The 27,086-nt window shown below is 43.9% G+C and overlaps 1 pseudogene; it reads right to left on the bottom strand.

Annotated features, from left to right (window-relative positions):
- Positions 1-11,598: 11,598 nt before the first annotated feature.
- On the bottom strand, positions 11,599-13,193 carry LOC118539034 (importin subunit alpha-1 pseudogene; annotated as a pseudogene).
- Between the last annotated feature and the right edge of the window lie 13,893 nt (positions 13,194-27,086).

Raw genomic sequence — 27,086 nt, 5'->3', positions numbered from 1 at the left:
AGGGTCTCTTTCCTCCACGAGAATAATGCAAAGCCTGGCGGGAGAGATGGGTGCTCCGTTGCTGGAGGGAGCAACATTTCAGCAGATACTTAAGGGAGGTGCCAGGAAAATAATGCCGAGATGCATGCACTTTATCAAAAGTGTACATTTTGAGGGGAAGGGAGGTGGGGCAGAGACACCCCAAATTCATTTCTATCTTCCACTGTGATTGTCAGAAGCCACGTGTCTGAAAGTCTGAAGACCAAATTGTAGCTTTTGAGGCCACCGCCTACCTGCTGAGTCATATTTCTGTTAGTTCCCTTCAGGCACCCTTGTGCTCTCCCCGCCCCAACTTCACCCCTGTCTTGTGCATTGCTCCTTGCCCCCCACCCTGCTAAGAATGACCTATCTTTGATCTTTTTATCTTCACTGATTGATTGATTGATTCACCTAATATTAACCGAGTGCCTGGCACTGACTTCCCTGGTGCAAAAGATACTGCAGTAAATAACTCAGAAAAGTCCCGTTCTTGTGGACCTGCCGTTCTGGGTAGGGCAAGGGGAGAGACAGACAATAAATATGTAAATCAATGAATAAAGATGCACATTTCTGAGAGTAATAAAAGCCATGAGAGAGGGAAACAGAGTGAAGGGACAGAGTGGAGGTGAAGAGGGGCCTGATTTAAATTGGGTGGTCCAGGAAAGCTTCACGGAGGAGGGAGCTGAGATGGGGACAGTATGGGGCATCCCCGTGGCTCAGAGGCTGATGCTCCATTTGGTGTGTGTGGGGGGTCCCCTCCCTCTCCCCCTCCCGAGGACAGGATCAGGTTTGGATTGGTTGACAAACACCAGGAGGCCTGGGGGGAGGGAAGGGTGTGAGCCAAGTGGGGGGAAGGGGGGCTGGCGAGAGATCCAATCAGATAACCAGGGAGGGCCAAGGGCATGCAGGACTCTGAAGGTCATGGTTAGGGGATTGGATTCTATTCAAGATAGGAAGGGGAGCCAGAGGAGCATGTGAGCAACGTGGGATGGGAAGTGCATTAAATCAGTGTTTTATCTCTCCGCTCTTCTATGCCCATTCAGATGTGCTGTGAACCGTTTGCAGCAGAAGGATCCCTGGGCTGAGTGTGACGGTGCACTAACGAAGGGGCCCACCTTCCTGTCCACAGCCCGTGTGCTCTGTGAGGACAGGAATCATGCCCGCGTTGGCCCTGCTTCTCCACTTTGCACACAGTGCTTCGTCAATAAATGTCTACTGCACGGACCTTAATTATAAGCTCCTGGAGGTTAATAACATTTGCCCAATTTATTTTGTAAAATTCCAAAGTGCCCTTCAGAAAAGTTCTTTGATGGGGAATTGGGCTCTTGAAACAGTGGTATTAATGGATCATCACCCAGATGGCTCCCCCCTAGTTGGGAGGGTAATTAGGGTGAACTTGACCAAAAGAAGTTATTCAAATCACTCCCCTTGGTCAATTACTTTCCTGCAGATGATTTTAGAATGTTTCTTAAACGTGTCAGTGTTCAGGCAATGAAACCGAGATTAAAAGCCCAGACTCCTTCTTGTTGCAGGTCCCAGAAAAAAAAAAAACAAAACGTGCATTTTAACGACTGCTCCCCTAACTTCAAAATTAAACATATTACATTCTTGGGAGTACGATTTCAGCTTCTTTACATTTATGACACAAATGGAGCCATTCGCCCTCACTTCAGTCCATAAAGGCAAGACTCATTAGAAGGAGGAAATTTCCTTTATCATTAATGGGCCACACTCACATGATAAACCCAGCTCTGCTTCTCCCACCCCCTTTCCCGAAACTTCGATTCTCGTTTTAAGCAGTTCCCACATAGACTATTTATCTTCCACATTTCCCCAACTCTCAATGGCACCATTATATCCTTTATTTGGAATCATAAAACTTTGAGAATAAAAAAGAAGCAAATTAATCCTCCCAGGGGAGAGAGGGAAGAGGGATCCTGCCAGCGTTTAACTTGTAGGATTGGACTGGCCTCGAAACACAGTTTTCTTTTTCAGCAGCTTAGCTGGTAAGGGGGAAATGAATGGTTATGACAGAGAGTCCTGAAATAAAATGCAGAATTATGCAGACGCGTTAAAAACTGACATCTTGAAATAAAAACTGTTGAAAGCATGAGGAATAAACAATGCAGGCTGGAAAGGGAATGTTTTGAAGCGTCGCATGGGTCACTCTGCATTTATTATTCACAGCGGAAAAATAACCTCAATCATGATGTGAAAACCACAATTTCCTTTATTTATGGATCATGCCAGATTAAAAAGCATTCAGGGAAGAAGTGTGGCTGGGGGAACTGAATGCCGTCGGAAGAGGTGAGCACTCGGGGTCCAGAATTCTGTCGCAGACGCTGGCTCGCCCTGTCCCATTGCCGGAGTCACTTAACCTCCTGATGACTCCCTTCCCATCATCAGGCTGGAATTAAGGAGTCGGCCTTTCCTCTGGGGCCTGAGATCTGGATTTCCTAACAGCCAATTGGATAGCATGCTTGGCCATTGCAATTTGCTCTAAGGAGTCTCAAGGTTGTTGTGAAAAGAAGTGATAAAAGTCAGTTAACAAGCCGGTTGCCACCAGAACGGCCAATGAGAAAACCTATGGTGGAGAATGCCTCCAAGTGAATCTCCAGGTTTGGGGTTCTGGAAACAGATTCTACAGCTAGTAAAGCCTTTATTATTTTATTTTATTTTTATGACTTTTTCAATTGTGAGCTAGAGTTCCCTGATAATGGCTGAATATTGCGCTCTCTTAAAGTCAAATGAAAATCGTTTTGTTGAGAAAACAGTATACAAGCAGGATATGACTGCTTGAAAGGATTTTAGAGATAATCTGGCCTAGCTCTTTTATTTTGCAGAGGACGAACTTGCCGATGCAGAAAGTTTAAATGACCTCCCCAAGTTGGTGGATCCACAGATCCCGTGGTCATCATCGGCTTTGAAACAGGATTTTGATGGTGGCTTAGTTAATCCAATAATTTGAACAGGAGTCCTTGAAGAAGGCTGGTGAGACCAGAAGTTTCTGCATCACGGTGAATTTGATGGTGGGCCAGAAGGATCCAGAGGCAATGCTAGATAATGTCCTTTATCATGAAAGAAGTCTTCCGAATCTAAAGGAGGCACCTTTTAGAAAAATGCTGTGAGCGTAGCTGTTAATTGCAATGTAAATTGCAGTAATTTTTGTTTAGTTTACCTTTTCCTTCCCTCCCTCCTTCTTTCTTTTTTTTTGTCTCTGTCTCTTTCTTCTTCCTCTTCTTATTTTTTTTTTAATTTGAAGAGATATTCTGGAGAAAAACGAGGTAAATACGGAATCAATCTAGGCCTTGGTTACCTGGGGTTGAGAGAAAAACCCAGAAAGTGGAGGGAGGCTCATTCACATGGTAGAAAGGAAAAGGCTCCTGTGATTTACTCTGACTTGCTAATTTTCAGAAGGAAATTAATAAAATTGATTCCAGCAAAAACTCTAAGTGGACAAATAGAAGAAAAACAGATCGAGAATTGTGGATATTTAGGGCAGAGAGAAAGTTCTTAGAGAAATCTTTCCCTCAGGGAGAAATAAATATTTAGGAGAAATCACTAACTCTAAGGGTCGTTAAAGCAAAGATCACTCATAGGATGGAAGCAAATCCTCCCACCAACTATTAATCCCAATTCCTAGACTCGGTGGCAGTAACATGATTAGTTATTGTGGGTTCTGGAAGAAAGCAGGACCCTTGGCAATAAAGCCCTGGAAATATGTATTTTTAAGTACTATAAAAGATGTGGAAAGCAACTTTTCTTTTCATCCTGGGGACTAGAAATAATACACCTGCAAGGACAGATGAATGGCATAATGTTGGCATTCAATGGGGCATTAAACATTTTGCACCACGTTTATGGGGTTTTCCTGCCATTAATTCTAGGTAAAATAAACTTTTAAAAAATGTTTTGTTGTGTTTTTGGATTGCATTTATTTTTCATCAACTTACTTTTCTTTGCCGTTTTTTTTTTTTTTTTCTGCTGCGTTTTCATGTCTATTATGTTTTCTTGTGTCCGTTGTGCTCTTGGCTAGTTTCCTAACTGGCCTCCCTGTTCAGGGGGGCTTTTCTTTTTCCCACCCCCTGCCCCCTTTGCGTTCTTTCTTTCAGTCCTGCTGCACGTGTTCGGACCCAAGTCAGGGTCGGATGTGGTTGGTTCTGCTGGCTGCAGTCACTGTGGTTTACCTGTGGCGCCCTGGGACTGGCGAGGTCTTGGACCGCCGGTCCTGGAGCTGCACAGATTGGGGCCACCTGAATCTCTCCACTACCAGGGTACCCGCTCCACAATTGATGATGATGGCAAGGCCTTGCATTTCTTCCTAGTTCAACTTGCGGCCTTCCTCCTTGATTCTGTCTGCTTCCTTAAAGAAGTTCTCTTCCCCGTTAGCAGTACACACGCCTTCCTTCTCAAACTTGCTCAAATTTGCCTCTCAGGGAGAGAGGAGGAGCGATGTGGTGGGAATCAGGATGCCCGGGTCCTTCGTCCCGGCTCTGACGCTCACATAGTACCCACGTGACATTAGATGAGCCATTGAACCCTCCGATGTTCATTTTTCTGAGAGGTTTGGGTAAGATCCATGTGTCATCTCCCGAGATCTGTAATTCTCCTCTGGGGCTCCAGGCTTGATAGAGAAGTAGAGCAAGAAAGGAGCTGAGCAAAACACACTGTCTCGATGAAGTGGGATGGAGACACTTGAAGGACTGAAATTTGACTTGAGGAAGTAAGGCTGGCAGCTTCCCAAGTGTGGTTCAAGGACTAGCTTTTGGGACACCTTGGAGCTTTTATGAGAATTGATGAAGTTACAAGTAATTATGGAAAGCTATGTGCCAGGCTCTGTTTTGGGTGCTTGGTTCATAGCAGTGGAACGATAAGACGGGTCCCTGCTGTCATGGAGCTTAACCTTGGTTAGTGTTTCATGTGGTTATGTGCTCTAGGAAGAGTCTAGTCTGCGAAAAGAAGGGTGAAAGGCTGCTCTTTCATATGAGGTAGTCAGGGAAGCTCACTGGAGGAGGCAGCAGAGACCAACATGAAGTCAAGGAGGGAGCCATTTGGATGTCTAGGGAAAGAGTATTCCTGGTGGGCGAACAGCTAGTGCAAAGAAAGGCCTGGAGGTGGGAGGTATGTTTGAGAAATAGCAAAGGAGGCCAGTGTAGCTGGTGCAGGGTGGGGATTCCTGGGTTCTACCATCAAGTCCATCAATGTATCCATAGGCCTGGAGTTGGGTTAGAGTCAGATGCTAAGCACATACCCCAAGGGTTTCTTATACCCATTCAACATTTGACCCTAAGGCTTGCCTGATGGCCAAGTGACAAGTGAGAGATCTTCTGGTTCTGGATCCTGAGCCCTTTAGGCCAGACAATGAGCATTCTACTGAGGACTATGATCTTAAGAGTCTGTGTTAGTGTCTCTGGAACTTTGTTTTGGTAGCCTGGGAACAATCTTCCCTTCGATTCCAGAGAATTCACCATCATCCTTTTTGGGTGATCCTTGGGTGCCTGTCACTATGGACTATGAGCCATTTCCTGGGTTTAGATCTCTAATGATCAGCACTAGGGAAGTAGGACAATGAAGATGGGTTATCTCCTGGTGCTCAGAGGGGACTCTCAGCCTGGATTTAAGGAATGCCCAAGTTATACACTTAAATCTATTGAGACATGTGAGTCAAAGCTTTTTTTAACTGAATTGATCCAATCTAGGAGAAAGCCTTTGCTGACTTTAGACCATGGGTGACTGATGGATGCCTGTTAAACAGAGATTTTGATCAGACAGCTTTGTGACTTACCCTACTTTGCAAAGGACTTTGAGTGTGTGGCAGTTTATCCTCATATCTTTCTAGGACCCTTCCCTGACTCAGCCAAAGAATCTTTTTTAGTTCCCTGGTCCAAGTAGCCAGGCCCTGGGGAAAAGTATATCTGTCACACTAAGAACCTTGAGGATCAGAATTTAATAGGCTCCTCATTAGTTGGTTAAAAAAGGGCCAGGAGAAACTTCTGGAAAAGAGATGTCCACTTTCATCTGAGTGGTCTGGTTCTCATGGACCCTCACAATAGCGGCCAGACTGCTTGGTGAACAAACAAATGTCTCATGGGTCCTCATGCAGAAAATGTTTCCCAGATGCACCAGCCCCCCCTCTGCTCACTGAGCTTGCTTTTGCAGCTGTGATGTCGGCTCTGGGCTTTGATTCACAGGCTTCTCAGCCAGAAATCCCACCTCTCTACTCCCCCCCCCCAAGAGAGAAAATCCCACTGTCCCTCAGGCCCAGCTGGAAACTTGCCCTTTCCATGAAGATGCCATGGAAAGGAAGATGTCCATATTCTACCTCTTCTGAAGTCTTAGACCACTCCCTGGCTGCCCCTACCACCTCAAAATCATGACCCTTTTCACGTCCCATCTCCCCATTTTGGGTAGAAATATCTTATAGTTGCAATTCAGAGTTTATCCCACAGGACCACCCATCAGACATTTTTAGTTTTTTGGTAGTCTCTGGGTTATGTGAAGCCATGTCTTTTTCATTTGGGTATCCCCAGTGCTAGCATGGTGATGCATTGGGTGTGTGTTACCATCACATGCTTACTGCCAGAATGAGTCTAATTAGCTGAATGAATTCAGGTCTAGCATAGACAGTGTGCCCAGCATAGGATTTACACTATCTTATGAAGAACTAGTACAAATGAATAAAAATGCAATCGGAATACCAAGAGGGACACCATAAAGGACTAGATGAGATAATTCACAGCAGATAAATTAGTAGACCATGTCTGGCTTCACTAGTTGTAAGAAAGCAAAATGATAATGCCCTTTGCTGATGCCCTGGGACATGTACACATTTGCTGGTAGCTGGGCATCGTACATTGGTGCACACCACTGTGCATTGATAAATGTGTATTTTGAGTCATAAAACTTTCATATGCTCTGACACAATAATCCTGCTCCTGGGAATTGATTATAAGGAAATAATCCAAAATAAGGAAAAAAAAACCCTACATTTTTTTCGGAGCTCTGCTCCTTATAATTTTAAAAACAAAGCTGCAAATGCCATTTTTAGTAATAAGGGTTAAATAAAACCTGATCCGTAGATCCTTTCTGTGGAATACTCTACGGCCAATTTAAAAAGCACTTACAGGGGCGCCTGGGTGGCTCAGTCAGTTAAGCGTCTGCCTTCAGCTCAGGTCATGATCCCAGAGTCCTGGGATCGAGCCCCGCATCGGGCTCCCTGCTCAGCAGGGAGTCTGCTTCTCCCTCTCCCTCTGCCTGCTGCTCTGCCTACTTGTTCTCTCTATCTTTCTATCAAATAAATAAATAAAATCTTTAAAAAAAATAAAAAAAATAAAAAGCACTTACAGAGGTTTTGTACATAATGAGCTACCATTTAAAATATAATAGCTAATGATAAAGCAGAATATTTTCATCATTTGGTAGATACACCAACTAGGAGAAGAAACTGGGTTGAAACTAAAAGAGCTCGTTTTCAGGGTTGGGCGCATTTATTTGGCTTGTATTTTATCCTTCTTGATCCTTGGATTCTTCATCTACACAATAGACACACAAATTTTTACCTCTTAGGATGAGATATATTGCGTGCAAAATCCAGGGCCTGAGCATAAAGGGCATGCTCAATAAACGTAGATATTATCATTATTTTAGCAGAATTTACTGCACCTATAATCTAGATCAAGGAGCCAAGACTATGACAAATAGTTAAGGATGAATGGGAAAAAAATGGGCTTTGGTATTGTTCCCTATTGCTGTGGGAATTTTAGGAAGGACAGATTGTCGAGAAGATAAGGCGAGATTTTGAAGGATGGGGAGATGGGATGGGGAAAGCATCATAGGAGGTGGGGAAGACAGAGATAAGGAAGGGAGATGAGAACCAACATGGGTTATGCCAAAAGGCAGAGGTTGGCCTGATTAATAAAGAGGGCCCTTGATGTTAGGGAGTGATGGGATAAATGATGTGGACGAGATTCTGGAGGTCTTTGCCAGCATCCATTTTTGAAAGAAAGCATTCTTAAGTGAAGGTGAATATTGAATAGTAAAGTAAGATCTGGCGAAGACTGAAGCTTCTGAAACTCCTTACAGATGGAATAGAAGGAATTAACAAAGTGAGACTTCATCCTCTGCATTCCTTCCTATCCCAGCACTCTGTCAGGACATGATCCAAGATCAGTCATTTACATGTTAGTATGAATTTATTATTCTTATTTTCAACAATTGATCAAAAATTCATTGAAGAATTCCTCAAAGTATTTACAGTTTAAGTCTTATCTTTGCTATAGGATGAAATACATTGCTCCATGTGACAGGAATTCTAGTCCTTGGGGACTGTGGAGAGAGGCACATGGGTGGTGCTGACATTGAATATGTAAATTGTTAGTAATTCTACATATAATGCCACCTCTGCCATAAAGCCACTACTTTGCTTAGTTGCTCATTAATTTATTCAATCGATTGTTTATCTATCCATCCATCCGTCCAGCCATCTGTCTGTCCATTCTCCATCCATTCATCCATCCATCCATCCATCCATTTATCCATTCATCCATCCATCCATTCTCCATCCATCCATCCATCCATCCGTCCATCCACTTATTTAAGCAATCTTTCATAAAGCATGAATCTTGTGCAGGCATAATGTAGGCATTGGGATTATAAAAAGAAATATGACATAGTGACAGTCTTTGTGGCTCTTGGAAAATTATGCTTGAACAAAAGCCCTCTCCAAAAATTCTGCAAAATATTTTCTGTGTAGAATTAGTTAATTAGATGAAAGAGAGTAAAACCATAAAAATATTCACAGTTATCTCTTGTCTAGAGGCTTTGACCACAGGGGGAAGCTGTGAGTCAGCTCTCATAGGCCTCCAGTGTAAACTCCATGTGGGGTGTCCTGCAAAGCTCCTCAATATTTGGCCCCCCAAACATTCCCAGTCTTATGTTCCCCACTTCCCCACCACTCTAACCCACACTGAAACTACCCCACACAAGCTCTTGCTCCCGAGCCTGCCAAACTCTTTCACATCTTTGTGTTTTCGTGAACACACCATATTTATTTTCAGTCTAGAACATTCCACTGCAGTCTCTCACTGTCCTAATACTCCTTCTCAATCCCATTGTTAGGCCAGTTTCTCCCTGGAACCTTCCTGGTCTTACCCAGGTAGAGCAAACCACTGTCTCATCTATGTCCAAGAGTACTTTAGAGATGCCCTTGGTCATCGTGAGAATTGTAAAGTAGCAGATATCGGGGTGAAGTGGAAAGCATGTATGATTCCAAGAGGGATGGAGTTGACCATGAATTCTGGCTCCCATCCTCACACCCCTCTCAAACTGCTTGACCTGGGTCTGGTCATCCAACATCTCTAAATTCCTGCCTTTCTCACATTCTCACTATTTGCCTTATTGCAAACAATTACCCTTCATGGAGTTGTTGTGGGGATAAATGATGTATTAGGATGTATTGTGAGGAGCCGGTCCTGGGCCTTGTACATGGTAAGTGCTCAATATTTGTTCACTTGTGTCCTCCTATTGTCAACCTTGGTGTGCCAGACTTTGTCACGGCACCGTGAATGTCTCAAGGTGAGATTACTTGTCTGTGCATCTCTCACAACGTCCAGAGAATTCTTGCTTCTCAGAAGCAATACAGCATGGTGGCTAATAGCAGGGACTCTGGCACCAAACTCCCTGGGAGAGCCTAATGCTACTACTTGATAGCTGTGTGGCCTTGGGGATATTACTTGAGCTCTCTATGACTCGGTTTTCTTATCTGTCAAATGGGGATAATACTAGTACCCACCTCGTAGGGATGTTATAAAGTTTACATAAAGGTCTGGTCACAGTAAGCCCTCTTTAAGGTTGGCTATTATTAGTAGGTGCTCAAGAACTGTTTATTGAAAGGCCAATGAATAGATGTTAGTGTGTGATAGTCTCAGAAAGTCTGGCTAACATGAAGGTGTTTATTTGGTTCAGAATGCCTGTTTCTATTCACCTACCTATAATTAGTTTCTATTACTAGGTTATTAATAAGTTGAGAGGAATTACTTTCCTGTGATGGGCAATGTCCTGACATACTGAAGGTTAAATGCCACCGACATGTCTGACATCCACGTTGAAATTATTTTGTTGGTTTTAGTAATACGGATGAGTTCTAAAGTGAGTCGTCGGTCAGAAGTAAAGGTTTCCTGTGAAGAAGTGACCAGAAATATCTGAGCCGTGGTCTCGGAGAATGTTTGGAAATATCCCCTTCAAGTCTTAAATCTCCCACCTGAAAGAATCCATGTTGTTGGCTCTTTGAGGGGGAAATTCAACAAGACTGTAAAACCTGGGAGGAAAGAGGTCCGTCTGAGACTCTGCATCCCATTCAGCATTCAAAACAGCCCTGGATCCACGACATTGCCCGCGAAAGACCTGTGAGTTAATTATGCAAAAAGTGAAGATGTTTTTCTTCCCAACCTAGAGCTCACCCTCTGAAATTTCCACGTGATCAGTGCCTGACCCCAAGGAAAGCATTATTGTTAGTACACATATATGTTTTATTTCTGATTATGAGATTTAAAAGCATGAAGTAATATCATTTTCTGTCAAGAGGATTGGCTTAGGGAGACCTGCGGCTGGGTGTCACTTCTGCCTTGGGTTGGCTGAATGATTTTATCTATGTCTTTAATTGCTCTGAGCTTCAGCTTCCCCACCTGAATGGGAAGCAGTTGGACATTAATTATGATAGTAACAAGGATACCACTTTGCTGGCCATGTGATGACACCGGGCTAAGTGCTTTAGAATTCCTTGCATTTAATTTCCATAGCAATCCCAGACAGTAGCTAGTTTTTACCCTCCTCATGTTACAGGTAAGGAATCTGAGCTCGGGAGAGTGGAGTCATTTGCCAAAAGTGTAAATAGCAGGCTCAGGAATTGAGCCTGGGCTTGTTTATGTTTCACAAATCTATGAATAATCGTTGATTTGTGACAAAGAGCCCTAACATGAATGGGGGTTTTCAGGAAGGATTAAGAGGTGACTTTCCCAGTATATTAAAAAATACGTTCGCCCCTCCTTCCCTCATTCCTTCCTTTCCTATCCCCAGTGCTTCTTCAATCAAATCTCTGGCCCACCTTCCACCTGATTAGATTTTAGTCCTTTTATTTCCCCAGAAAGGGATTCTTAGTGTCTTCTATGCTTTTTTCAAGCCCAGCTAGTATCTTTATAATCGCTATTCTGAACTCTAGTCCCGTCATCTTACTTATGTCCATACTGATTAGGTCCCGCCCGTCAGTACTGCCTTCTAGGAGTTCTCTTTTTTGAGGTGAGTTTTTCCGTCTTGTCATTCTTTTTTTTTTTTTTTAAACCAAAGAGTGGAATTTAATCTTTATTTACAGGACACTGCAAGAGAGGAGATTCCACATAGAAATAAGAAACCCACTGAGAGGAGGAGCTTCATACAGTTTGTACCCTTTGGAACTGGTCAAGTAGTTTCGTTGTAAAAAGTGCTACAATAACAAAACACATTTAAAAAGGGTTCTTAGTAGAGAAACAGACAAACTTCTACCAAACAGAGTACACAACAAACAACTTTCCGCCTCGGCTGTACAATCTAAAAGTTAAAGGTCCCGGGAGTGCCACCCTGAACTTGGAACGTAGAGCCTTCAGAGGTAGTTTCTGGCACAACATTCTGATCTCCCTCTTCCTCCACAGAGAAACACTTCTCAATCAAGTTTAATGAAGCTTTGTACACAGACTCATTTTCATGGTTTTGTAGAGCTTCCATTTTGTCCAAACCTCCACATTCTTCCATCATTATACTAAGTTTCTCGGTTTCACCTAGTTTCTCAGCAGCCTGAAAGATGTTTGAAATGGCATCTAGAATAACCAGAATAATTTTGGTATCTTTTGCAGTTAAGAGGTTCATCAGTGGTTCTATTATGCCACAATGAATGAGGTATACAATCTTTTCAACTGTCCCACCACTTGTATAGTTGGTCACAACCCAGACAGCTTCCTTTGTGTCTTAAACTCCGCCTTAGAGAGAACACCAATGAGGAATGGGACTAATCCATGATTCACAACTTGCTGTATCTGGTCCTGGCGACCAGCTGTGATGTTTGACATTGTCCACGGAGCTTCCTTCTGAATATTAGTTTTGGGGTTCGTTAGGAGGCTGGCAAAAACAGCAAGTGCTCCTGCATCTATTACAACCTGAGCCTGTTCATCTGTCCCAGTGACAATATTTCTTATGGCTCTTAGCGCAGGAGTCACAATGGGCAATTCAGTAGCTCCTAGAAGCTTCACAAGTTGGGGCACAGTGAAAACTCCTGTTTTCACAACCATTTCAATCCGTTCATTTGGACCATCAGTAAGGTAGGAAATGGCCCAGCAGGTATCTGCCAATACTTCTGGATCATCATGATGCAGGAGACGAACTAAGGTAGGAAGAATCTGCTCAACAGCATCTAATGGGGGTGCAGGATTCTTGTTGCGACAAAGGTTTGAAAGTGTCCAAGTAAGGTTACGTAAGTAACCACATGTTAAAGATCACATATCAGGAACTGCAAGGAGAGCCCATAGTGGGTCAACTGCACCATACTTGATAACCAAGTCTTGAAAAACTGAACCATCACCTGCAATGTTTCCTAGAGCCCATACAGCTTGTTCACTGACGTGGGCATGGGAAGATACCAACAGAGAAATGAATGCTGGGATAGCACCTCCATCTACCACAGCCTTGGTCTGTTCTGATGTCCCAGAAGCAATGTTAGTGAGAGCCCAAGCGGATTCAAACTGAATGGGACTACAGTCAGTTCTGCCCAAGAAGGACACAAATTTTGGAATCAACCCAGCCTGGATTATGTTGTCTATGAGGGGCTGTTTTTCCCTAGAAAGCAGTTTCCTAGCAGCTTGAGTAGCCTGGAGCTGGCTTTCCAAATTATTGCTATTTATGCCCTTGACAATGTCATCAAGAGACCAATTTACAGTGCCCTGGTTGTTGTGGTTTTCCTGCAGTGGAGAGGTAGCATCATCAGGAAACGAGCTTACGTTTCTCCTTTCCAGCATCTGGTCATCTTTCTTAGCTTTCCTCAGCTCCACATTAACTTCTATTCGGCGCTGCCTCATTTCTGTACTGTCTTTCCCCTTGTTCTTGAATCTGTTAAGGCGGGCAGCTGGTGAATTAGCATTCTCATTGGTGGACATGGTTACGAGACAAAGGGAGAAAGACGGCCGGCTCAGGCTTCCACAGGAGGCGGTCCGGGGCGTGCAGGCTGCGGGTCAGCTGCCCTCAAAACGTCCACCACGGATCACCCCAAAGACGGTGTCCCGTCTTGTCATTCTTTCCAGAGAAGAATAGATGAACGAGGGAACAAAATACTAAAATAGCAACAATGACCCCAGAGAATTGCACACTTGCAAAAAGTGGTTGCTTTTCTATTCGTAGAGTTGCAGCGATTCTTTTCTTAGATCTCTGAGTTGAGTTCACAGGTGTTCAGCATGATTTGATAACTAACTAGCTGAATTCCAGGGACCAGACAAAACTAGGGTCCCCTACTCCTCTGCCATCTTCCTCTGACAATCTCTGGCCCACCTTCCAGAGTGCTAAGATTCCCGGTTACCCTTCCTCTACAGTACTTTTTATTTCTCTTTGGATGTGCTTGTTATAATTGCTGTTAAATAGTTAATTATTCATTTGGTTATTAAGGTCTGTCTCTGGCTAAAACATAAGCTTCTAGAGACAGGGCTGCCTCAACATCATCAGCCTGAATCCAGAGTTTACCTAGCTCAGTAAACAAGGCCCATGAGAAATGTTTGTTCGAAGGTTGAAAGAATGAGGACCTACTATGTGACCCACAGTGCGGGAGGCCAGAATCATCAAAGACAGGTGGTTGGTGAACCATGGTGACATTTCTATGCAATCCCATGCCTGTCTTTCTAATTATATGCTTCCTCAAGCAGGTGGTAATAAGCTGGTGAGCATGCTCCATTGAACACCAAATGGCCACCCTTCAGGAGTGCTCTCAAAGACCCACTCTGAATTGGATGGGAGGTTATGCTTGATAATGCTTAAGGTCTGTTCCTCTGTTCATTACTTCATTAGTTGATTCAATCAGCCACTCTGTTAAGCAATAATTACTGCCACAAACATTTACCGAGCACCTTGCTAGTTGCTGGTGATAGAATCGTGAATAAAAGCTTATCCTCTGGTAGAAAAAAAAACGCTAGCTGCCATTTCTGAGTACCTCCGTGAATCAGATAGGATATGTTTATGATCTCTTGTCTTCAGTATGACCCTGCAGCTTGTTAGAACCACGTCGTGAAGGAGGGAACAGGCTTAGGGATGTTAAGTGGCCTGGCTAAGGCCACACAGCTAGGAGGTGGCAGAATTAGGACTCCAACTCAGCACTAATAAGATTCTAGAATTCTATTCCACAAGAGAAAAGAACATGTGGCTGCAGATTGGGCAGCATTTTTGTGAAACTCTGAGCATTATTAAAACAACACATTCAGTTACTGGTGCAAATTTTGCTCTTCAATGCTCTGCACTGATGCACAGAACCCCAATTCACCACTTACGGAGGTTACTGTGTAGCAGGGGATGAATGTTGGCAGCCCCATAATTAGGGGATTGTAAAGAGCACTACCACTGGGATGTGTCCCTCAGATGGCTTCACTGGGATGTTACATGGACATAGTCTAAAAGGAAGCAACAGTCCTACAGATGCATGGGGATTTAGGAGAGAGAGCTTCCCTGACAAAGAAAAATCTCACATATAAACCTTTTATTTTTTATTTCGAAGGGGAAGATGTTGTATGTTTGCTGCTTCTAGAGGGTGTCATGAAAGCTCACCATATCCTACCTCGTTCTCCCTTGGTACCAATATCAAATGATGATATTCCCTCTGGCTACAAATGGAGATTTCTTTAGAAGGCAATAAAATTCATTTTAACAATTGTTTCCCATGGTGATTGAGAACAGGATAAACAAAATTAGCCAGGAATGAGAGAATTCTTTTCACCTCTGAAGTCAAAATAGTGCTATATGACAGCTGGGCCTGAGCTGAGCGTTGGGAGCTGAGTGCACTTCCTAGCTGCGTGACCTTGGCCATGTTCTGTGACCTCTCTCTGCTTTTGCTCCTTATCCCTAAAGAAACTGGGCTGGGTGGACCTGGTCAGAGGATTTCTACTACTCTCTGAGGAGCTACAGAGATTCTGGGCAAATGCCCTGGGGAACAATGTGGGGTCCCAAAGGGACATTGGGGTTGGAGAAGATCCAGACACCACTCCTGCTTCAAGCCCAGCAGTTTGGCCCTTATTTGCTTTCTCCATTGTGGATTTAACTGGAAGGAAGCTTCCTCTGCTTTGAAAGAGATACCCTGGGTTCCAGTCACTGCCGTCCCTCCAAGGCCCCTTCTGCAGGGGTCCTGGCCACAACCAAGGTCTGGTTAAAGCCTTCATGTGGCCTTGGGTGCCTCAGTTACTTTGGAGACGTACTAGTCTGCTCACAAAGGACTGAGGACCGGGATCTGGCTTTGAGTCAGGAGTCCTGGTGCTATCAGTGTGGGCTGCAGGATGGAGCCACAGGGCCTTGCGGAGAGTGCGACTTTCAGAGGAAATTTAGCAAGTCATGAAGGAAATGACTGGATTCTGGTGAGCTGTTAGTGAAGGGCAGTCAGTGTCAGCTTCTTTGCATGGCTGGTGGTTGAAACAGGATCCTACGTGTAGCTTCCACTCCAGTGGCTTGAAGCCAGCCCCACTGTAGTCTGCTGTGTCTCAGAAGCTTCTAGGTCCCTGTGCACCTGACACTGCTGGGATGACTAGAAGTCGGGTGTGCCAGAGACTGAGGGCAGCAAATTAAAAGGGTTGGAACCAAAGAAAGTTGTCCCCTGTGGTTTCTGCCATCTTGACAGGAGAAGCCTGGGAAGTGCTATTCTAAAGTGGTTTTCTAATACCACGTAAAGGGGTATTAGAGAGTATAGGTCAGCATTTGGGCTGTGTGACTCTAGGCAAATTACTTAAACCCTCTGAGTCTCAGCTTCTTCCTCTGTAAAATGGGGATACAAATTTTAAAGACTTCACAAGACTGTTGTAAGTTTCCGTGGTAGAGTACCCGTATAGCACTTAGCATGGAGCCTGCTTTGTAGAAAAATAGCTACTCTTCATTGATTATTTGATTCTCTGGAACATCACTATTTCCAATCCCCTGCCATTCAAATAGCGACAAAATAAAGCTAACGGATTAAGATGCCATTGACCTTCATGCCTGGGGACAGTGGTTACATGCAAGTGTGCACATGTGTTAGTGCAAATAGGATTGGCTTGAATATTACACAGAAATCATGTGAATATGTATCTCTATTTGGGCCATACAGTGCTGTGTCTATTCTAACCATGCCTTTCAGATATTAACACATGTAGTCCTGACCAATGTCAGGTTCTGCTCATTTATTTATTTAAGGAATACTCACTGAGGGTCTCCACCCCAGGTTAGGCGTTGTTCTGGATTCTGAGGATGCACATGGGACTCCTAACTCAGTGGAGTTTACTATAACAACTGGATACACACCCATTCATTCAGTGTCTATTTTGTGCCTGGCATTGTCCTAGATGATGTTTAAAATGTAAAGAAAAAGAAGTTTCTGGGCTTCAAGAAACTCACACCATGCCCAGAGGAGGAGCAATTTGTGGCAGCAAGTTACATACACCCTTACCAGCAGCTCCCAGAGAGCGCTCTCCTCCCTCAGGCTTCTCTGCTCTGCATTTCCATGGCCCATTAGGGCCCCCACTGGCAGTCCTTCCCAGGAAAAAAAAAAAAAAGGCCATTTCCAGGGTCATCTGAGAGCTGTCATGTCAGAAATATCAAATGGGTCACTCTTACTCCAATTGTTTTTAATAAATCAAAAAAACAAAGTCAGTTTTGTAGGCAGCATGTAGGTAGGCCTTGCTTTTTACCCATTCAGTCACCCTGTGTCTTTTGAATGGAGTGTTTAGTCCATTAACATTTAAAGTAATTATTGGTTGATATGTACTTTTGCCATTTTCTTACTTGTTTTCTGGTTGCTTTTGTAGTTCTTCTCTGTTCTTGTCTTCTTCTCTTGCTCTCTTCCCTGGTGGTTTGATGGCTTTCTTTATTGTTGTTTGGATTCCTTTCTCTTTTTTGTGTATATCTATTATAGGTTTTTGATTTGTAGTTACCATTTAATTCATATATAACATGAGTATAGCAGTCTATATTAAGTTGATTTAAGAGACTCACTTCAGACCTAGAAACACATGCAGACCGAAAGGGAAGGGATGCAAAATCACCATGCAAATGGAAGTGAAAAGAAAGCCAGGGTAGCAATACTTATATCAGACTAAATACATTAAAACAAAGAATGTAGCAAGAAACAAAGAAAAAATTGCATAATGATAAAGGGAACAATCCATTAAGAAGATGTAACAATTGTAAATATCTATGCATCCAACATGGGGGCAGCTAAATACATAAAGCAACTATTGACAGACATGAGAACATTCTATCCAAAAATAGCACCATACACATTTTTTTCAAGTGCACATGGAATATTCTCCAGGATAGATCATATAGCAGGCCACAAAACAAGTCTTAATAAATTCAAGAAGACTGAAATCATATTGTGCATCTTTTCTGACCATGAGAGTATGAAACTAGAAATTGATTACAAGAAAAAATCTGGAAAGAACACAAATACATGGAGGTTAAATAACAGGCCTAAACAATGAATGGGTCAACCAAGAAATCACAGGAAAATAAAAAATTTATGGAAACAAATGAAAATGAAAACACAACAGTCCAAAATCTTTGGCATGCAGCAAAAGCCATTCTCTGAGGGAAGTTTATAGCAAACAAGCCTACCTCAAGAAAGAGGAACAATCTCAAATAAACCTACCCTTACACATAAAGGAGCCGGAAAGAGAGGAACAAAGACAAAAGCCAGTAGAAGAAAGGAAATAAGCAAGATCAGAGCAGAAATCAATGAAATAGTGCCTAAAAAAAAAAAAAGAACAAAATAAATTGATTGAGTAAAAACAATTGACAAAAAACAATTGACCCAGAAAGGATCAATGAAACCAGGCGCTGGTTCTTTGAAAAGAGAAACAAAATCGATAAACCTTTAGCCACTCTCATCAAGAAAACAAGAGAGAGGACTCAAAAGACAAAGTCAATTTGGACAAACCCATTAGTCACCTACAGGTCTTATGTGACTTCATTTCCTGTCCAGTGAAATGGAAATGACCATCCTCCTCTTGTAGATGAGGGGTCTGAGGTTCACGGGGAGTTTCTCTCACTTGCCCCGTGGCACAGAGCTTCCTGGCGGGGCAGAGCATTGAGACAGGGGTGCGGCGACAGCCGTGTAATGTTTCCAGGAGCCTGGCCTCACTTGGAGAAAATGATACTCCCTGACCGACCATATTCTTGTTTTCCCTGCTTCTATCTGAAGCAGCAATGTTGAATCTCTTTCGTGTCATTGCTCGTTGGTGGCCAATAACCTTTCCTCTGGTGAATGTTTCCCAGTTTCGGTCACCTCTCTCCCAGCTGCCTTCTCAGTAGAGATCAATAGATCATGTCTCTCCTGGCCTCATACATTGAGATAGAGGTTTTCTATCCCACTGTGTCTATTTTTTGTTTTCCCAAAGTCCCGTGTGCTGGAATTTTAATACTGGAGTCTGTTTCCTTGTTGGGTCTTGTCTCTGTCAGCCAATGATATCACGTTTCTTTTAAACACATGGTTGGTGGTTTCATTCTCTGCCACATTTGGATGCTGTTTATGGCTTCTGGGAGGGAAAGGTTAATTTCCCTTTTTGGTGTCTGATTTTCTTCTTTTAAGACGTCAACCGCTGACTTGGTTTTAGTTGGAGTCAGAGATCTTTGTGTTGAATCTCTTAGAGCCTCTGAATAATGCTCAATAGTGCTTGACCAATAATGCAGCAAGCACGCTTTGTGACGATTGCTCATATTTATTTTGGCTTTCAAGTCCTGTTGTGTCTACCGCTGTAAAAAAATCTATCCTGTCTGCTCTCTTCTCCCCATTCCCATTACTCCCTTTCCCATTTAGGCATCTGTGCCTGTCTGTTGGGCAACCACAGTGGCCTTGTAAATGGTCTCCTTGCAGCAATTCTTTCCCTGTGCCCCTCTCACCCACTTCTGCCAGGCCAATCTTCCAGAAGCACAGCTCTGATCCTGTTGCACATCGCTCAAAAACCACCCAAGATTTCCTATTCCTTAAAATGTCAGTCCACACTCCTAGAGATGAGTCCTTAAAGCTCTCAGTTCAACCTTGAAGTTTCTATGAGATTTTATAAGGCTCTAAGCCAAGCAGAAGTTCTGGGAACTCCATCAAGTCTTCTAAGAAGTACTTTTCTTAACTGGTAGCTCCTGCCTGGCAACAAATGGTGTAGTATTCGCTCAGACTAGAATCTCTCCTTTTCCCTCATCTCTACACAGCCTGGATGTCCCTCAAGGCTCAGATCAACTCCATCCCCTCCAGCAATGTCCCAGACTTCTCCAGGCCACCCTCGTGTTTCTCTTGATGCCATTCTGGTTTGAATTCCCAGTATAGTGACTGCAGTGATGTTCACTGGTTAACTGGCTTCCAATCTTTTCACACATAAGCTACAGAATCTTCCCATGTCTGTCCAGTTAGTCCAGCAGTCAAGGTTGAATTCAGATTATTAACTGGCTCCTAAAGTTGACACTTAAGTGCTACCTCTCCCCTGACACTTACATTCTGGAGACCAGTGAAAGACTGTGGTTGGTGATGTAGGTAACTCAGAAAAGTTTTATTTCCTATGGCCTGAGTCTGATCAAGGGAAGCCTATGTATTCACATGTGGATCAGATCTTCACACGTCTTCACCAACTTTTCTCCCAAACTGTGACTCCTCAGAGGTTCAGGGTTATATAGTCCACTCTTCCGTATGGGCTGAACCAGGCTTTTGTAAATACAATTTCAGGTCCCTTGTTGCACCTTCTGATTCACTGGTCCCCTCTTTGGCCCTTTCATATAACTGTCATCGACTTCCTGGACACGTCCCTTCACTCTTTGCTCAAGCTGGCATCTGTCTCTGCATCACCCGACTTCCCATGCACTGCCACTACCCAGGAGGTCTTCTGTGTTGACACGCGTGAGCCACTCAACCCTGTTCTCTTCCTCCCTGGTTCTTCTCACTTCTGGTGGCTTCCCCTCCAAGCGACCTCATTCACCCACTCTTGTGGCTACACCCTGGACTTGGTCAGTTTCTGGAACTGCTCCACCTCAGAAGTCATAAAATTCACACCTCCCACTCTCTGACCACAACTTTCCTCTCCTTCCAATTCTGTCACTCACTTGCTCTCAACTTTCTGGTTCTCTGACTCATCTACCTTCTTCTTTGTCCTACACTCTCCACTGCCCTTGTCTTTCCTCTCATCCCTATTTGCATAGATTCCACAGCTCATCTCTTCAACAACTCCCTGAACTTTAATGTCATTGCTCTACTGTCTTTTTGCCACACACATATCACAAATGGATCTTGCAGGATTCCAATCATCTGCTCTATTTGTGCCCCCACATGGCAACTGAAATTCTCTCGAGGTCAAATCCATTCCAGCCTGTAGATCAAGGCCACTGTAGATGAATGCAAACCTCTCAACTGATGCCTCAGTACTGCCCAGCTCCTGCATGCTGCTTTGCTTTTCAGGTTTCTTGTCTGTTCTCCAGGAATTATTTCAAATATTCTCCTCTTTTTTCAAATCTCAACCTCTACCTGTACTTTCATGCTCAGCACATACAAAAGTGATGGCCTCTCCTCATTTTCTATCATGAATCCTGAAAACTAGCATGCAGACTTGCCCTTTCTTTCATCCTGAAAGTCTTCCCATGCAGCCTTTCTGGCTTTCTCAGGACCTTTCTGTTATACTCATTCCTTCCCTGATGGTTTCCACAACATCTCCTCCTTTTCACATACCTTCTGTCAGTTTTTAAACATATTTCTTTCTTTCTCATCATTAAAGAAGAAAACAAATCCTTCTTTAACCCTATGTCCTACTCTACCAGCCACCCCAGCCTCTTCTTCCAAAGCTATGGAAGCTACTTGGCTTGAGGAATAGAAGAAGTTCTCTATGAATTGAGCATGTGATGCTGGTTTGTGGGAGGTGGGGGATGAGGTAGGAGCTTGATGCTTAATAAACATTGATTAAACTGAGTTGAACAAACAAGTTTATTGGGTGCAAACATGTTTAACAAATATGACTTAGGAGTTACACAGAACTATGACACAGAACCCTTGACTTCAAAGAACCTTCAAAGTTGAAGAAAGACATTAACAACACCTGAAGAGATAGTAGTAGTAGAGGGTAGATGCTAACTGAACTGGGTCAGTCTTCAAAGTATGTCTTAAATCTGATCCCTTCTTACTATCTCCACCTCCCCATGATAGTCTAACTCCATAGGATTTTTTTCCTGGATTATTTCATTAGTTTCTTAATTGACCTCCCTGCTGATATTCTTGCTTCACTTTGGACAATTCCTTTGGCTAACATTTGCCTTTTAAAATATATCACATCCTGTATCTTTTCAGCAACAAACTGTTCCCCTGGATGATAATCTTTGTTAGAGTTCAAGTCAAATCCTTACCATAATCTGCAGCCACCACCAACCCTGACATCATCATCCCTGGACCCCTAAGTGACTCCCTGGGCTCCAACCACATAGATCCCCATGCTATTTCTTAAATGCAAGTGGACCACTACCCAGGGACTTTGTATTTACTACCATTGCTTCTTGGCAGGGAACTTCCCCAAATATTGCCTTGGCTACTCCGTCACTTCTTTTAGGTTTTGGTTCAAAAGACACTTTATTAAGGAGTCCTATCCTGATCACATTGTATGGAAAAGGGCATCCTGACCTTCTTAATTCTCTCTCCCCTCACCCTCTTTTATTTTTCTTCTAGGACTTAACACCATCTGGCAAGTAATTGTTTTTGCATTCATATATCTGTGTCTTCTTATTTGAATGTTAACTCCATGAGGGCAGGGTCTTGGTTTGGCTTGTTCTCTAAAGCATCTCTAGGTTCTTGCACATAATGATCATTCCATAAATAGTGAGCAAATGAATAATGAATGATGAAAAAGAACCTTGCCCCATCCTGCTGCATGTGTTCATCCATTAATCCAATGCACATTCATTCAGCATCTACTATGGGTTAGTAGATGCTTACTAACATCTTTGAGGGGCTGGTGCCTGGCAGTGAACAAGCCCCCAAATGATCTGAGTGTTTCAGTGACAGGCAAGGTAGACTGAGATGACCCAGATGTCTCTGGTTCGAAATCCATGGCTTGGTGTCTCCATTCCAGACCCCCAATTCCAGGGCTGGTTAAAAGCTCAATTAAAGTTGACCCTTGAACATCATGGAGGTTAGGGGTGCTGACCTCTGCACAGTCAAAAATCCATGTATAACTTTTGACTCCCCCAAAACTTTACTAATAGCCTACTGTTGACCAGAAGCCTTACCAATCACAGAAACAGTCGATTAACAGATATTTTGTATGTGTTAATACATATTATATACCCTGTTCTTACAAGAAAGTAAGCCAGAGGAAAGAAAATGTTATTAAGAAAATCGTAAGGAAGAAAAAATACATTCACAGTACTGTACTGTCTTTATCAAAATACACCCACATGCAAGTGGACCTGCGCAGTTTAAACCCACGTTGTGCAAAGGTCAACCGCACTTTGGAGCAGCAGGTTGTGATGTGAGCAGGCATTCACATCTTCCTCTTCTGCTTGGGGTTAAGCATTTTCCAGCATCCAGAAGCTGGAAAAGACATTAAAACAATCTAGACCAAAATCCTCATTCTATAAGTAGAGAAACTGAGGCCCAAGAAGGAGGCACTTGCCTCACATCAGAGGGTAAACTGGCTGCGGAATTCAGCAGGAATCACCGGGTCCTGCTTCCTGGGTTGGGGATCTTTCTAGTATACCACACTGCCTCTCTTCATCACCCCTTCCTTTAATCCCCTCCTCACAATGTCCTCCTTTTCTTTTTGACAGTCAGAACTTTGTTAGGGAGCCGGGCAATGTGTGCTATGAAAAGCAACTTTATAGCTCTGTGCTGTTATGATCATATTTGGGGGCGGGGTGGCCAGAGCAGGCGGGAAGGAGCCAAACAGCCTGGACTGCATGACTGCTCTGTGTTTTAAAAGGATCCCCGCTGGTCACACCCTCTCCCAGGCTCCCTCACCCTGAGGGCCACATCGCGGTCATCAAGCAGTTGGGGAAATGAAAACAGTAATCTTAGAGCCCGGAGTGGAGCTGAAGGCAAGACCCCCACCCGAGGCTGGTGCTCAGACAAGGCGGCAAAAGAAAGGAAGAAAGCAAGAGCAAGAACGGCAGGGACCCTCCTAAAGGAGAGATGGAGAAATTTTTTTTGCAGGGAGGGGCCCAGAGCAAGAGCCTGCCACCCATGCGGGCCTGGTTTTAGCTAAGTTGCAAAACATGGTAGGTGGGGCAGGATAAAAAAGATCCTATTATGTGACAGGCTCAGCTTATTGACTTGTAAAGCATTTGTCCTAAAAACTCATCAAAGTAGGTAGGACTCATGAAAGCTGCATTATAGGAAAATAATTGATGACCATTTGATGACAAAATATAATTACAGAGCCCTGAAATAAAACCTAATAGCATGACCTAGCATTTATTATCTACTATGAGTTAGACACTGTGCCAACGTCTTACACACGTGATCTAATTTATCCTTCAACCCTATGAGGGAAATCCCGTGATTAGCCCTGTGTAGTGGGCGAGGAAACTAAAGCTCAGAGCAGCTGCTAATTTGTCTCCAGTCACACAGCTAGTACAGGGTGGCATTAAGAGTCCAACCTGAGTGTGACATTAGACACCATTCCATGTTCTTTAACATAACTGCTATGTGTTCAGGCACTGCGCTGGGCACTGGGAGTTAAGGAACCAGAGTGAACAAGACTAACAGAGGTGTTCCTGTGCTCCCAGGTGGAAAGACTCTGCTAGAGTAGCCAGTGGTCGTGGCAGAGCTGGGGCTTGAAATGAAGCCCATTTGACTCCAATGCTGGTGCAGTACCCATTTTGCCCAGAGTACTGCCCCCCAACCTCCAAACTCCCCAAATAGACCCAGCATGTCTGTGTGCTTGGATATGCTCTTCCACCACTGACAAATCCTCCCATCCTTCCCACCTTAACTCTGGGAGGAAATGTCCCCAGACCACTTGAGTCCCATGTAATTGTCCCAAGCCTAGCCTGACCCTAGCTAGGAACATGGGTCAGGTCATTTTTATGATGGTTGGAGGAGGCAGAATACTTGGGGATATATCCCAGCAGATTGGTGGATCAGGTCAGGGTGTATGGAAGTTCTTTTATGATTATGTCTATTTTTTCAGTGAGATAAGACATTAAGATGTCTTATTATGTTATGTACTGACTGTTTGCTCCCCTTCTACCCCAAGTTCATATGTTGAAGCCCTAACTTCTAACATGATGGTATTTGGAGTTGGGGCATTTGGGAGGTAATAGGTTTAGATGGAATCATGAGAGTGGGACCCTCATGATGAGATTATTGCCCCCAAAGAAGAAGATAGATTCTCTCTCCACACGTAGGTGCCAAGAAGAGGTCACGTGAGCACATAGCAAGAAGGTAGCTGTCTACAAGCCAGGAAAAAAGCCCACACCAACAATTGAATCAGCCAGCACCTTGCTCTTGGACTTCCCAGCCTCCTGAACTGTGAGAAATAAATGTCTGTTGTTTAAGTCACTCAATCTATGGTATTAGTCCTAGCAACCCGAGCAGACCAGGACAGTAATTGGTACTGAGAGTGGGGTGCTGCTGTAAGAACCACCTAAAAATGTGGAGGCAGCTTTGGAAGTGGGTAAGAGGTAGCGGTTTGGGAGGGTTTTGCGGTGCTTGCTCTAGAAAACCGGAATTGCCACGAAGGGACTGCAAAAGGAGATTCTGGTGGGAACTCAGCAAGGACAGAGTAGAGCTGCAGGAGAACTCGAGTCTCCTGAGAGAATGCGAGAATGCATGAACCGAATGCTGCTAGAAATCCAGATGGTCAAGGCCATTCTTGTGAGGTCCTGGATGGGAGCGAGGAACACTGGTTACCAGCCCATGGACAAAAGGCGATTCTTGTTACCAAGTGGAAAACAACTTGCTGAACTGTGTTGTGTTCTAGTGTTTTGTGGAAGGTGAGACTTGGGAGCGATGAAACTGGGTAGATCAGCAAAGTGTTGGAGGAGCAGCTTGGTTCCTCCAGACAGCTTCTGGTAAAATGTGAGAAGAGAGAAATGAATTGAGGAAGAAATTGCTAAGTAAAAAGAGCCAGAATTTAAGATTTGGAAAAGTGCCATATTATAGAGAATGCCAAGAGTGGGGCTGAACGGTCATTTGTTAAGGAGATGAGTATGGGTGTGAACCGTGGATCTAATTAACCACCACAGTAGAAACACTGCTAGATTGAGCTGAAGAGGACAGAAACAGCATGAAATGGAAGACGGCTGTTGGACTTAGTTTCTACAGAACAATTCAGTTGAAATGTGCCCTATTCTTCAAGACAAGGGAAGGACGACTCTGAAGGTGATTCAGAGATCATCGGCGCTGCCTCCTTGGTTTCAACAGGCCAGACAGTGGCCACCAGGAGCTGTGGGGTGTGACTTCTGCCTAGTGGAGCCGGCGAGTCCTAAGGGTGGGACTGCTGCTCCAGTGGGTCCGAGAGGGCAGAACCTTGAATCAAACAGGATTATTCTCCAGCCTTGAGGTCTAATGGTATTTGTCTTTCTAGGTTGGACTTCCATGGGACCTGTCACCCCTTTCCCCCTTCCAACCCTTTTGGAATGGAAATGTCTATACTATGCTTGCCTTGCCATTGTGTTTTGAGGGTACATAATGTATTTGGTTTCACAGTTGGAGAGGAATTTTTCCTCAGAGTAAATCCCACCTCCAACCTCACCCGTATCTGATTTCTGAGACTATCATTTAAGAGAGGGTTTTGGGATTTCAGAAGCAAGAAGCAGATACCGCAGGGAATGGGAGAATGGATGTCACAGGGAAACATCATCGGCTTGCCAGGTAGCATTAAAGACATACTCGAGAATGGCTGTCAGCCATTCAGGGTGAGACTGATCACTTGGGCTTGTGTTTTCCCTAACCTAGCACATTCAGCTGCCTGGAACAGATGCAGAATTCAATCTCATGGGGATTTTCTAGAGGGTGTAATAGAGCAGATAGAAGCAAGGAGATTGACAGTTTATTCCAGAGCTTTTGGAATCTGAGTCAGGTAAGAAGGAAACTGGGGAAACAGAAGAATCACTGGAGCTGAGGGTTGGGAGGGGAGGGCAGGGGGAGGCCTGAACTTGAGATTAGGACAAGGTGACAGTAATTGATCACAATGGGTTCTCAACTATGACTGAGGTAGGTGGAAGGTAGGATCAGTACAGGAGAAGAGACCAGGGCACTGAGAGGTCACATTAATAGAAGGATTATTTGTGAGGATAACTGCGAAGAATTACAACAGCCATGCTGGAAAGAGAGGCAGTAAGCCAGAAGCTAATATCATGAAAGAATGGGCAAAATAGCTCCAGGGTCTCTAAATGGCTGCTACAAGAAGGGCCAGGTGAAGGAGCTCAGTTATAGGGGATCTTACTGATGACAGACGGGCTTGTCCTGGCTTTTGTGGACTTAAATCCTAGTGTGGTGTCTTACCTGGGCTGGCAGGCACATGAAAAGGGAAAGAAGAATGGGGGTGATTGTTCTGGTCTCTTGAGCTTTCCTGGTCTTTGCATCTCTGGCATCCAGCTCATCACTCACTCAGTGGAAGAGTGAATGAACGAATGAATGAATGAATGAATGGAAGCCTGTGAGCTGGCTCAGAACTGGATGGAACTGAGGCTATGTGCTCAACTGTCTCTTTCTACTGAAGGTTGGATCGACAAACACAAATTTCTCTACCTGACTTTCAAGGCCCTCATATTCAATCCCATTCCAATCTATCCTATCTTGTTTCCTCCTCTTTCCAAATTCAGATTCTCGGCCCGACAGTTTGGGCTCCTAGCTGTCCTGACAAAAC

This window comes from Halichoerus grypus, chromosome 3, assembly GCF_964656455.1.
Source record: "Halichoerus grypus chromosome 3, mHalGry1.hap1.1, whole genome shotgun sequence".
NCBI classification, from domain to species: domain Eukaryota; kingdom Metazoa; phylum Chordata; class Mammalia; order Carnivora; family Phocidae; genus Halichoerus; species Halichoerus grypus.
This window is presented reverse-complemented; position numbering and strand designations above follow the sequence as displayed.